Source organism: Mustela lutreola, chromosome 2 (genome assembly GCF_030435805.1).
Source record: "Mustela lutreola isolate mMusLut2 chromosome 2, mMusLut2.pri, whole genome shotgun sequence".
NCBI classification, from domain to species: Eukaryota; Metazoa; Chordata; class Mammalia; order Carnivora; family Mustelidae; genus Mustela; species Mustela lutreola.
The window spans coordinates 25726287-25739763 of NC_081291.1; the positions used below are offsets into that span (position 1 = coordinate 25726287).

At 43.6% G+C, this 13477-nt stretch overlaps 1 protein-coding gene across 3 annotated transcripts in view; it reads right to left on the bottom strand.

The window, feature by feature from the left end:
• The window catches only part of ARHGEF3 (Rho guanine nucleotide exchange factor 3), a 314187-nt gene that overhangs the window by 164744 nt on the left and 135966 nt on the right, over positions 1 to 13477 (bottom strand). The gene's annotated exons all lie outside the window — the stretch shown is intronic.

Here is a 13477-nt window from a genome sequence, read left to right on the forward strand (position 1 = left end):
ATACCATATCGAAGGAGGGATAGCAAAAATGGAGACCAATGATGCTCATCAGAACTGGTTATCACCAGTACATTAGGGAGAATGCCAGAGAGAATTGAACATTCAATATATTTTTGAATTCAGAGAAAGAAAAGTGATACATTGCTTTAAGCCATTTGGGTATATGCCTTGAGGTGGTGTTTGCCAAAGGAGAGGTCTGGTGCCTCGGTGGTCTGTAAGATCATGTTAGGCAGAGTGCTTAGCAGCTGTCTTAGTTTGGGCTCCACCCAAAGCAGATCCCGGGGTAAAGATTTAGGTATAAGGTTTTTATGTGGGAGACAATCCCCAGAAAAAACTGTAGGGAGTGGGGAAGTGAGATGGGGAAAGGAGGGAAGCCACTTAAGTGTGTGGAGCAAGAAGATGACGGATCCAGCCAGAAGCAGCCAGAGTTCAAACCACTGGAGACCTACCAAGAGAACAGTGTAAGACATTGTGCATAATTTTCCACTAAGGGATGAGGAGAGATAAGTACTCAATCCACTTACTCCTTCTTCTCTTTGATGCTGAAGGGCTCCTCAGGATGTTAACCCCCTTGCCTGAAAGTCCCCTCAGGTAGAAGGACACAGAAAGTCGTAGGTGGGTCCAGGGGACTCTGTAGGTGATATGGGTGGGGCACCAGGAGAGCCTGGGTGGCTCAGCCGGTTAAGCCTCTGCCTTCAGCTCAGGTCATGATCCCAGGCTCCTGGGATCAAGCCCCATGCTGGGCTCTCTGCTGAGCAGGAAGCCTGCTTCTTGCTCTGCTCCTCCCCCTGTTTGTGCTTTCTCTCTCTGTTCCTCTCAAATAAATAAAAATATTTTTTAAAAAGTCATTATGTTTTCAGTTCACTGGCCAGTCTGAATCCATCAAAGAGAAAGCCTGAGTTTAGGCTACCACGCCTTGAATGGCCACCTAACCTTACCAACCACGTCTGTCTCTTCTGGGTGCAGAGGCTCAGATAACAGCACGTAGCTAGAATAGTTACATTGTTTTGTGTATATTTATTTGTCTTAATAGTTCCATTCTATTTATGGCAAGCATACTGGTTTTCCATTTATTACAATAATATAAACATCCCACCAGAAGTAAATATGGAGAAAAAACTATGTTGTTCCGTAAAATATTGCTAAGTATTTTTCATTGTGAAGGGCTAAGGTAAAAGGTGATCCACAAATGAGTGAGGTTTAGGAAACACTTTGTGGAAAATCCCCCTTGCAACTGTCATACAAAGTAACTGTCCTTGTGTTTTGCCTGTGACAAGTACAAAAAAAAAACAACGCTGTGATGCCCTCCCCCCAGAATGACGGCAAGGGGACTCCTTTCTCCCTTGCCTTCTGGAGAGGATCTGTAGCCTTCTGTCTGCCCAGTCATGGATTAAAAATGAAATTCGTATCTAATAGGTCTAACTTTAGCCACAGGAAATGGGAGTGCATGGGACCCAAAGGGTGAGCCATACTTTTGTTTGAGGATGGGCACATTATCTTTACTGAACCTTCTTCCTTCCCCTTTTTGGGAGGGGAGGGGGCGGAGGCGAAGGTTTGGGGAACAGACAGGAAGGGAGGCCTGCTGGATCTGTTTCCTGGTCTCCTTTGTGGGAGACTTCTCCCCTCGCTGCCGTCCGCCCTGGCACTTAAATTTATGCTACATCTCATTAGGACCAAGCGGTGCCCACTTAACAAATGTTTTATAAAAGACATTTTGATGATGGAAACCACTTGAATGAGGAATTTTAAAGCCCTATGTTTGCAAGCATCTAGACACCTTGACGGCAGATATGAAATGCTTCCAGGAAAAAAAAAGAAAATTTAAACATGGTTTTCAAAAAAATGTATATTTGTCTAACTTCTCCAGCTTTACTACAAAATTTGCAGAAATCTGTTCTATAAGTTTTAACAGAAGCTGACAGATCACAAGCGATGCTATCTTTCTCATAAAGATATCTGATGCATAAGTAGTAAGAGAGAATGACAAACAATTTTTAGCTGGTTGTTTTCTTTTTTTTTTTTTTTAAGATTTTATTTAAATTTATTTGACAGTCAGAAATCACAAGTAGGCAGAGGGGTGGCTGCCAAGCAGAGAGCCCGATGTGGGGCTCCATCCCAGGACCTTGGGATCATGGCCTGAGCCAAAGGCAGAGGCTTTAACCCACTGAGCCACCCAGATGCGCCTGTTTTCTATTTTTTAAGGTCATGGAACTAGCTCTGGGACCTCAAGCATGTCACTTTCCCTCCCGGGATCTCAGTTTCAATATCTGTGAAATGAGAGGGTAGGACCAGGTAACCTCTAGAGTTTCCTTCTGACATTGTTTGGATGCAACAACATGTGGCCAAGGAGAATGCTGAGTGGGAAACATTTTCTAGACATTCACAGAAGATTCTTGATTTTCCTCAAAACCATGGGGTATAATCTTATCTGTAGGCAATATTTTTGAAACATAAGGTCTGTGTGCAGACCCCAGCACAGCCTAGTGAACCATACAAAGAAGGCGGCCCACAAATGGGTACTGAGTGAATGGACAGAAGCACCTTCCCTGGGCACCTTTTGAGGACCCAAGACTAATGGCAGGAGGACCAATGGTCAGTGGAAGAGTACAGAATATGCAAGAGGTTAGGAGAGTGAGCAAGGGAGAAGACAGGAGAGGGAAAGACAAACATATATACATAGTCAATGCTGGTTATTTGCAAAAGTTATGTTCTATAAGGTCTCCTTGAAACGTGAGCAAGTGAACACAGGGCTAGGTTTCTATAAGCTTTGGTTCACAACATGTTCGTTGGCTAATCAAGACATAATCTTGCTTTATGTGTGTTTCTAGTTATAGACACCCTCTTTAATATATATTGTAGATTCACTGACATTGAACTCACAGCCAAAAGCACTATAACTTGTACCTAAAGGAAGCCTACAGAACACACTATATTCTCAGTAAGGCACCCGGCAGCCATCCTGTGCTTAGACAACACTCCATTGCTGCTCTCAGAGAAACTACATCTTAAATAATGACATCAACAGTAGCACAAAATTGTGAAAAACATGATACTAAACAGACCACCAAAAAAGACATGTGTTTACAGTATAAGAGCAGGAACAAGAAGGTGGAACGTTACCTTGACTGGCTCAGGTGAGAAGGTACTTGTCAAGTCATTCAAATGTTATGCTTCTCTATTCTTGTCCATGAATGACTGTGAAAGAGCTCTGGGTATCGATTTTGGAGTTACAAGCATATTTTAGCAAGTGGGCAAATATGGAACTTGTGAATGGTGCGGACGGACAGTAGGTATGTATATTTATATGACTGTGTGTGTGAGTGCATGTGTGTGTGTGTGTGTGTGTGTGTGTGGACACAGAGAGAGAGAGAAGTAAAAAAAAAGAAGAAAAAAAAATCATGAAATGAGGAAATGAGTATTTCACCCAAAAGAGCTTTTGAGTTCATGGTGGGGTCAGGCCCTGCACAGAGTGAGAACAGTGTTACCCATGGTACCCCACACCCTTTTTAATCAGAGAGACACAAAGATGTTCAGCCTGCACTGACTATATCATTTCAGAACTCAGAGCCAAATGAAAACATAGGGCCCCCGTCCGAAAATTAGTGAGTTTCAGGTCAGCTACAGCAAAGCACTTAACCACACAGGGAGCCCTTCTGAACACAGGAAGGACCCTATGCATCTGAACAGGTCACAGGCTACAGAAGCAGACCCTGGCTCCAGGCCCACAGGAGCCTATGTCGGATGGGGTCATGTGACCGGTTCCCCACACTACTACACTTGTTTGCCCAAAGCTTCAGGTCTTGGATCATGCCTCCGATTGGACCTCACCCCAAACACCAGCCCAGGCAGTGCAGAAAAGCCCAATTTCTTTTCCTTTAGGGCCAATCCACAGGGCCCCAAATTACGGCAAATACCACAAGAACAAGCAGGGTTGATGGGGTGATTTGGGGGGGTCCCCAATTTTTCATTCTTTTCCTTATCCAGAAAACCAGAGTACAGAGCCCACCTCTGTGCATTCACACATTCGCAACCAGAAGTACGTGTGTTTTTTGAAGGCAGAGACTCTGAATCATCCACCATTCAGACTTTAGTAGCCTACGCTCCAATGTGAGGAATGCGGGCAGCATTAACGGTGGGCTTGGGGTTAAAACAGGATGCCATTTCACACGCATAGATTGGCAAAATTTAAAAATCTGACAGCATTAAGTGTTGAAGAAATGGGGACTCACATAAGGTTACAGGGAGGGTCACAGACAGGGACACAACGTGACAGCTTCCAATCAAGCTACAGATGTGCATTTGATCCTGCCCAGGATTCCACTTGCACGAAGCTACTCCAGAGTAATTCTCACAGGTGCTGGGCACTGAGCAACCCATGCACAGATGTTCGTAACAGCAAAGCACTGGAAATAACAGGAATATCTGTTTGTGCAGAAGTGGAGGACAGGACATGCACCAACAGGACCGTCAGTCAAAACCAATTCATCAAGCAAGCTCCCTCTTTCACCCATACCTGCCCAGACCATGTCTTCGCTCTCAGAGAGATACTCTGGAATGGCTAGCGCATGCCTCCTACCTCATTCACATTTGATAGTACATTTGTTTTCCTAGAGTTTACTTTGATCCAACCAGAATCATAAGCATCCTGGGCCTTCTTGCTTTCACACCAGTGGTTCTCAGACTTCGATTTCAGGACTCCTTTACAATTTTAAAAATTACTGAGGGTCCTATTGGAGAAGATGTGTGCTATGGTGAGTGCTGTGAACTGTGTAAGGCTGATGAATCACAGACCTGTACCCTTAAAACAAATAATACATTATATGTTATTTTTAAAAAATTACTGAAGGTCCTGAAGGGCTTTTGTTTATGTGGGTTATGTCTATCAATATTTAAGTATTAGGAAAAAAAAAACAGAGAAATTAAAAGAAACCATTCTTGGGGTGCCTGGGTGGCTCAGTTGTTAAGCATCTGCCTTCAGCTCAGGTCATGATCCCAGGGTCCTGGGACAGAGCCCCGCATCAGGCTCCCCACTCAGCAGGAAGCCTGTTTGTGTTCCCTCTCTCGCTGTGTCTCTCTCTGTCAAATAAATAAATAAAATCTTAAAAAAAGAAAAGAAACCATTCTTTTAAAAAGTAGTAAATGTATTACTTGCTACTCTAATTAACATATTATAATGAAAATTAGGGGCACCCAGGGGGCTCAGTCAGTTAGGAGTCCAACTCTTGATCTCAACTTAGGTCTTGATCTCAGGGTTGTGAGTTCAAGCCCCACATTGGGCTACACTCTGGTCATGCTCCCTACATGAAACAACAACAACAACAAACCCTCATATTTTAATGAAAATTAACTAGGTCTTCAAAAACAAAAACGCAGTGAGAAGAGCAGCATTGTTTTACACTTTTACAACTCTCTTTACTGTGTGGCTCCATAGGAGAGCTGATTCACATACTTGCTTCTGCAATCGAGCCACTGTGATTGTTATTTTGGGAGACACACATAAAGAAAATCTGTTTTGTAGTGATGTAGTTTGTTTCAAGGTCTTGGAGACTCCTAGGGCTCCACGGATCACACTTTGGGAATCACTGTTTCAAATCATTCTCCACTTTGCCCAAAGTTGTCTTCTACACAAACACAATCATTTTATTTCCTGCTTCTTTCAAACTGGCAATGGCTGCCTATAGTCCAAAGTCTGCCTACAAAACTCTTCACATTTGGCCATACCCATGTCTGTCTGAACTCCATACTGCCTTATTTTATATACTGAGTACTCTGCCCACCACCGGCGACATACAGATGCCTGAACTGTCCTGCTTGTTCATGTCTCTGAGCCTCAGCCTTCCTCTTGCCGTAAGGACTCCTGCACGTCTTTTATAAGTCAATCCAAAGACCACCTCTGCTAGGAAGCCTTCTGCGATTCACCCTTCTTTTACAGTTTCCTCTTTTTGTGTCTTGTTTAATTTTTGGCTAGGTAATTCAAGTGCATGAGATTAAATTCCAAAAAGATATACTCTACCATGAAAAGTAGACCTCTCTCCCACCTCAGCCATCCCTCCCTCCCCCAGGAGGCAACCACAGTAATAGGCTCCTTCTGTCTGCTTCCGGAGCTGCTCTAGACAGACATAAGCAAATCATCTCTTTTACCCAAATGGTAACACACTATACACACTGCTCCACACTTGCTTCTTGCCATATCTCACACAGGATTCCGTGCCACCAAACAAACACTGGCCTTGTTTTCTCAACAGTTGCCAATTGCATTTTCCGCAGCTGGCGGTTCTCCAGCCTTCAGTGGAACCAACCCAGCCAACCCCCCCAGGTTGTGGCCTCCGCAGCGCAGGCAAGCCTGCTCGGGCAGCAGGAAGAACTGGACAGGAAAGCAGCCGAACTGATCTAGGCCAAAGCAAGATCTAGTAACTTATTGATCTAGTCCTCCCTTGGCAGGGTATATGTGTGATTTTTGATCTTTTGCTGCAGCAAATATCCCTCTACATAAACCAGTTGACACGCATAATAGACCCTGTAGCATGAACATCCAGCATTGGGGCTGCTGGGACCAAGGGCATATATACTTGAAATTTGATAAATACAGCCAACCTGTCCTCCACAAGAAACATTCTAATTTATCCCCCCACTGGCCATACATGAAAGATGCTGTTACCCTCACCAAACAGTGTCACCCTCCTTGTTAATCTCTGCCAATGGGGTAGATGAAAAATGCTACCTTGTTCAAGTATCGGTTGATATTTCTTCAACAAGATCAAATCTCTAGAGTTGTACTGTCCACATATGAGAGCCACTAGGCATATGTGGCTGTTTAGATGTGATTTTAGTTCATTAACATTGAATAAAATTTAAAACTCAGCTCCTGAGCGGTACCAATCACATTTCCAGGGCTCCATAGGAGACAGTGCTGATACCATCACTTGAAATGTGGCTTGTCTGAACTGAGACGTGCTCTATGTGGATAATATACACTGAATTGCAAAAAAAAAAAAAAAAAAAAAAAGAGAGAGAGAGAGAGAGAGAGAGAATATAAATGTAAATATCTTCTTAATTTTTATATGGACAACATGTTGAAATGCTAATATTTGGATATACTGGACTAGATAAAGTATTGCAATGAATTTCACCTCTTTCATTTTCTTCCAATGTGACTACTAGGAAATTTTTAATGATGCATGTAGCTCAAATTCTCTTTCTCTGGGAGAAGAATGTTCCAGAGGGCACAGTGCTCTTTTGAGGCTTGAATGTTAGCATTTTCCTTTGTAACACAGAAATAAGTGTAGTCACTATCGCTATAAAGAAAAACAGACTCATCAGACTCTCTTCTTCCTTCTCGCCCTTCCCCGCCCCATACAGAAAGGGTGGGCAACAAAAAAAGAAAGGGCGCAATGGTCCCGATCACGAAATATCAGCCCTAAAGCAAACCAATGCACTTCCCACCTGGGCAGTCACAGGCAGGAACCAGTGGCATCGCTGACCCTGAGCAGGGCCTGATTTCCTGTGGCTCTTAAAACAATGCAACAGAGAACAAAGTGCCTTCAAAACAAAGATAGAAGAATGGCTCCAAATAAGATTTCCAGGACTTGGCAGGAACAAACTCCTCCCCTGCACCAATCTAACCCGCCTTCCACCCTTGCTTTGGCCTGGCCCCTTAACTTGACAAGTGTCCCTGTCTCAGCTCCAAATATCCTGCCTTCTTAGCAGCCGTACACATAGTTCTGGGTGACGACTGGAGGATGGAGTGGGAAGGGGACACCAGGGAATGAGGCTACAAGAGCTCTGCCCTAAAGGGCTCACATTACAATGGTTCTATGGAGGCAATGGCATATATGTTTCTGTCATTTGTGTCTTTGACTTTGGATACGAAAGTCAAGAAAACTCAAGTTATAACATGATATATAAATCTGATAGATCAGAATGACATTGTTTTCTAATCAGGTACTGAGGGAACAAGACCCAGCTGTATCTGAGCACAAGTTATCTGCTTGGAAGAAAACATTATTTTATTATTATTACTGTTATTATTGCTGTTATTGTTATTGTTATTATTATTATTATTATTAGCTGTGTGCCTTTGGACAAGTGAACTAACCTCTCTGGGTCTCAGTTTTATCATCTATAAAATAAAGGGATTGCCAAAGAAAATGAAAACACTAATTCAGAAAGAGATACACACCTCCATGTTTATTACAGCATTACTTACAATAGCCAGGATATGGAAGCAACCCAATTGTCCATTAACAGATGAACGGAGGAAGAAGATGTGGTACACACACACACACACACACACACACCCCAGATTTTTACTCAGCCATAAAAAAGTGAAGTCTTGCCATTTGCAACAATCTGGATGGAGTATTATGCTAAGTGAAATAAACCAGAGGAAAACAAATACCATATGATTTCACTTATATGGGGAATTCTGAAAAACAAAACATTCTTAAATACAGAGAACAAACTGGTGGTTGCCAGAGGGGAGGCTGGTGGAGAATCAGTAAAGGAGGTGAAGGAGACTTGGGGGTACAAATTTCCAGCTACAAATTAAATCACAAAGATGAAAAGTGCAGTATAGGGAATACAGTCAATAACCTTGTAACAACTTATTATGGTGACAGATGGTGATTATGATCATCAGGATGAGCATTGAGTAATAAACAGAATTGTCAAATCAGTATGCTGTGCACCTGGAACTAATATAACATTGTACACCAACTGTACTTCGGTAACAAATTGTTTAATAAAGATATATAAAAAGGGGCTGGATTACACGAGCTTTCCTATCTAATCCCATCCAAAAGTTTTGTGACAAGATGCAGATGCAAACAAGATATCACTAACCCCTTCATCCTCATTCTCTCCCTAACTTAAAAAACTCTCATTAGACCAGCCATTAATATGAGCCAGATCCTGAGCCTGACACTGGCATATAAATATGGGAAAAAAAATAAATCTCTTGCAGTGGATGAAGTTCTTAGGGGAGGAAAGAGAAGGGGAAGGGAACAGGAATGAATACTTATAGCAGAGTTCTTTACCTGGGGCCATGGATCTGCAGAGAAATTTTCACATCTCTGAGCAATTTTATGAAGAGAATGTTAAAAAATGCACATGACCTCTCCAAAAGCAGAGGGCTAGGGATGTAGAGAGAGGATGACGGGACAGGTACCATGCTAACTAAATTCTTTATATGCGATGGGTGCTTAAAGAGTTAGTAGCCAAGGCAGGGCAAAAAGTGTGTGGAAGCAAGCACACGAGGGATTTGAACCAGAACCTTTCTGGAGCAAAGCCTGCCTCTTTCCCCACATCAGGGATGATCTCAATTAGAAGCATTTTAACAGGCCAAAATAGTATCCTACTTGTTTGACCTGGGATGATTGCACCTGCCCAACTAGAGGCTGGAGGATGAAAGGTGATGACCTCTACAAAACAGTCATCACTAGTCAACACTCCAGAGGTACCACAGGGACTCATCCATCCGACATCTGTTGAGGAGCTACAGCATCCTAGGCCTTGGGCTAGATGTTCTCATTATCTTCTTCATTTATTGTGACTACATTTATCCTCCCCCAACATGGCAGAGTGCCCCACATAAATGTGGGCCGAGTGAGTAGATAGTGATGGTCCTGGAACGGATTCATTTCTCCAGCAAACTTTTATATTCTCTCCTGATCTCCATGGTTTGGCACTGTCAATTGCCCTGACCAATGGAATGTGGGTGGAAGGGAGAGTGTACCAATTCCGAGCCTAGGCCTTAAGGGACATCCTATAGTCCTGCTTGCTCCTCTGGGGGCATCTGACCTCCACAGGGGAAGAATACTACATATGGGTAGCTAATGGACCTGTGTAGCGCAGACCGCCCCCATCAATCTGCACATCTATGAACATAAGAACAAATGTTTATCGTTGTTTGCCACTGAGCTGGCAGGGTTGTTACTCGGCAAAAGCTGACCGAGATGGTCTCCTTGACCCACATCCAGAGATTTCAGGCAGGGTGTGGCCCTGGCTTCTCTTACTTCTCATTAAGGACGGATTTCAGGGGCACTGGGTGACTCAGTGGGTTAAAGCCCCTGCCCTCAGCTCAGGTCATGATCCCAGTGTCCTGGGATCAAGCCCCACATCGGGCTCTCTGCTCAGCAGGAAGCCTGCTTCCCCTCTCTCTCTCTGTCTGCCTCTCTGCCTATTTGAGATATCTGTCAAATAAATAAATAAAATCTTTTTTTTTTTAGATTTTATTTATTTATTTGAGAGAGAGACAGTGAGAGAGAACATGAGAGGCGAGAAGGTCAGAGGGAGAAGCAGACTCCCCATGGAGCTGGGATCCCGGGACTCCAGGACCGTGACCTGAGCTGAAGGCAGTTGCTCAACCAACTGAGCCACCCAGGTGCCCTAAATAAAATCTTTTAAAAAATTTTTTTTTAAAAAGGAGGGATTTCAGCAGCTAGATTATTTCATGTCCCTTTCTACCCCATTTTCTCTGGGCTGGTAATGTCCCATTCAAAGAAGACAGAGAAGGCTATAAAGACCCATAATCTGGGCATCTTGCACCTGGCATGGAGATGAGCACAGGGCTGGTTCTCGGGTACTCCTTGGTGAATGAAAGCACAGGCTGACTTTGTTCATTTTGGGGGGAATGAGCATTGTGGACACTGGTAGCAGGCCGGGTCTCAGATGCTCAGACCCACAGATGCTGTGGTCCCCCAAAGTGTAGGAAGTGTCCGGGGAGAGATACAATAGCACTTGAGCCCACATGCAGTAGACCTGGACGTATTTATTATAATGTATTTTAGGAAATACACTGTAGCATTTAGAAACCAAGAGTAGGATACCTAACTGACCGAGCCACCCAGGCACCCCAATCATAGCTAACTAGCATTTCTGAGCACTGAAACAAGATGCACTGTTTGAACGGTTTCACAGGTATGATTTTATAAACTCCTCATGGTAACTGAGTCAGATACTACCATGGTCTCCATTTTTGCAGGTGAGGTACCTGAGTTCCAGAGAGGTAAAGAACCTGCCCAAGGTTAAGTGCAGTGAGGATTTGGACCCAGATGGTCAAGCTCCAGGATCCAGGTTCTTTTTCTTTTCTTTTTTTTTTTTTTTTTTAAGATTTTATTTATTTATTTGACAGACAGAGATCAGAAGTAGGCAGAGAGGCAGGCAGAGAGAGAGAGAGAGAAGCAGGCTCCCCGCTGAGCAGAGAGCCTGATGTGGGACTTGATCCCAGGACCCTGAGATCATTACCTGAGCCGGAAGACAGAGGCTTAATCCACTGAGCCACCCAGGTGCCCCAGGATCCAGGTTCTTAAAAGCAATGTCTCCATTAGAGAACCTGGCACCCAGTGAAGCTCAGCATTGCCCAAGATTAACTGCAAAACTGAGACCTTGAACCCCAAACTCCTGACCCCCAGTGAGCAACTATTCTTGCCCCATGAGAAGCAAGCACTATGGCAACAGCACCTGTCGTTTCTGGCGAGGGCTGGGTGGGGTCTGCAAAAGGCACAGGGGAGAGTGGTAAATGCCACCAGGAAGATTTGGGAGGGATGAAATGGTGACATAAACAAGGTTGCCAATTAGACACAGATGCTCAACAGGTACGGAATATGGACAGAATTATCCAGAAAAAGAGGGCTGACAGAGCAAGGGTTTTGGCTTGCTTCCAGCCCCAACAGGGGCTGCTTCCAGAGCTCTTCCCAAGAGACCCTCCCACCCCAGTCTGCATCGGGAACTCGCTTTCTCTAAGTGACATCCACATAGTCTATATTTAGGTCCTAAAGTCACCCATTGTTTCTGTCTGGGTGGACACGGAGGGGTCACCACCCTGACCTCGCCCTCTCCGAGTCATACCTCTGTGTGTTCTATCAAGGGAGGCCTTTTTGGAATCTGGTTTGAATCAACTTCCCCTTTCATGGCTCCCACTTGGCATTCTGGACAAGCTGTAAAAACATGGCTGGAATCGGGGCTTTACAATGAAGAACTGACTTCCATCGAATACGTTTCCTTTCCCTCAACAAAACCAAACCAGGGTCACGTTTATCTCTGTGGATAGAAGTTTCACAGCTCCAGTATGGCGAAGTCTTTAAATACTCAGGATTCGTATCTCTGGTGCCCACCAACAGTCTGCCGTCAGTGAGACCGGGGACATGGATCACGTTTGCTGAGTGCTGGCTCTGTGCAAGGCACGGTTGTGGCTCTTTTCATTTATTCCTCATGACAATCTTATTAAGTAGACACTATTTATCATCTGCATTTTTTGCAGAGCAGAAAACAGACTGAGAGACATTTGGTAATATGCTTAGGATTGCATGGCTAGTAAGAGGCAAAGCTGGGACGCAAACCTACATCTGTGTGGTCCTAAAACCCAGGCCCTCAATCATTACACCCCAGCATCTCTCCACTGATATAGAACTCCCTTGGCCAAATCTCAGAAGATGGATTTATGAGATCTTTAAAGGGTTTCTCCCTTCCCTTTCTCCCGACCATATCCATTTGCCAACTGACCTCCCACACTCAGTCCCAATTCCTCCAGATCCTTTCTCTGGAGACTCTCAGAACCAAGAAATAAAAATGTATTCAGTAATATTTTTAAGCGCAAGATAAAGGTCAATTGCCACCAATTGCCAGCCAATTACATTTTGAGTGCCAGCTGATATCCTTGGGAAATGTATGTTTAAACGCACTCATTTAACTTTGAAATAGGAACGATATGGGAACTGTGTTTGACTTTTTGTACAAGATACTTGCATACCTTAGATTCATATCAGAACTAAAATGAGTTTAGGGAAACTTCCATTTGTCAGGTAGGGAAACTGAGTCCAGAAAAGGTAGTGATTTGTCTAGATACCTCTTAGGTAGCCACTAACTGGACTGTAGCAAACATCCACCCAAACAGGCTGATTTGCCAAAGGACAGGAAAGCAAAGAATTGCAGAAGATGCTGCAGGTGACAGACACTGGCGAAAGAGCTCCATTGTTGAAATCCTCAGGTAAGACCTAATAGCCAAGAATGTCAATTCTGGATCCATTCTGCCTGAGTTTGAAGCCTGATCCGCTGCTCCCTAGTTAGGTGACTTTGGACAGATTATTTATCGTCTCTAAACCTCAGTTTTACCACCTACGAAATGGGGATAGTAAAAATAGTCAGCTCTACAATGTTGCAGGAATTTCACGAGCTCATGGGAGTAAACACTCATGTGAAAAGTATCTAATAAATGTTAGCTAGTGTTGTATTACTTATTATTTATGTTGCATTAACTATCACTAAATTGTAGTAAGTCATTTTACATGTTGCCAATTTCTGTATCTCAAAGACTCAAAATGGATTCTTTATCAGGTGAGTAAAAAGCTGGATATGTCAGATGGGAAAGGAGAAAGACAGTTAAAACCATCGAAATCACATAAAAAGATTAAAAATGTATGTCTAGAATGGTCATGTATGAGAGTTGAAATTAGCCTTACAAAAATCAGTCTCAGAATTC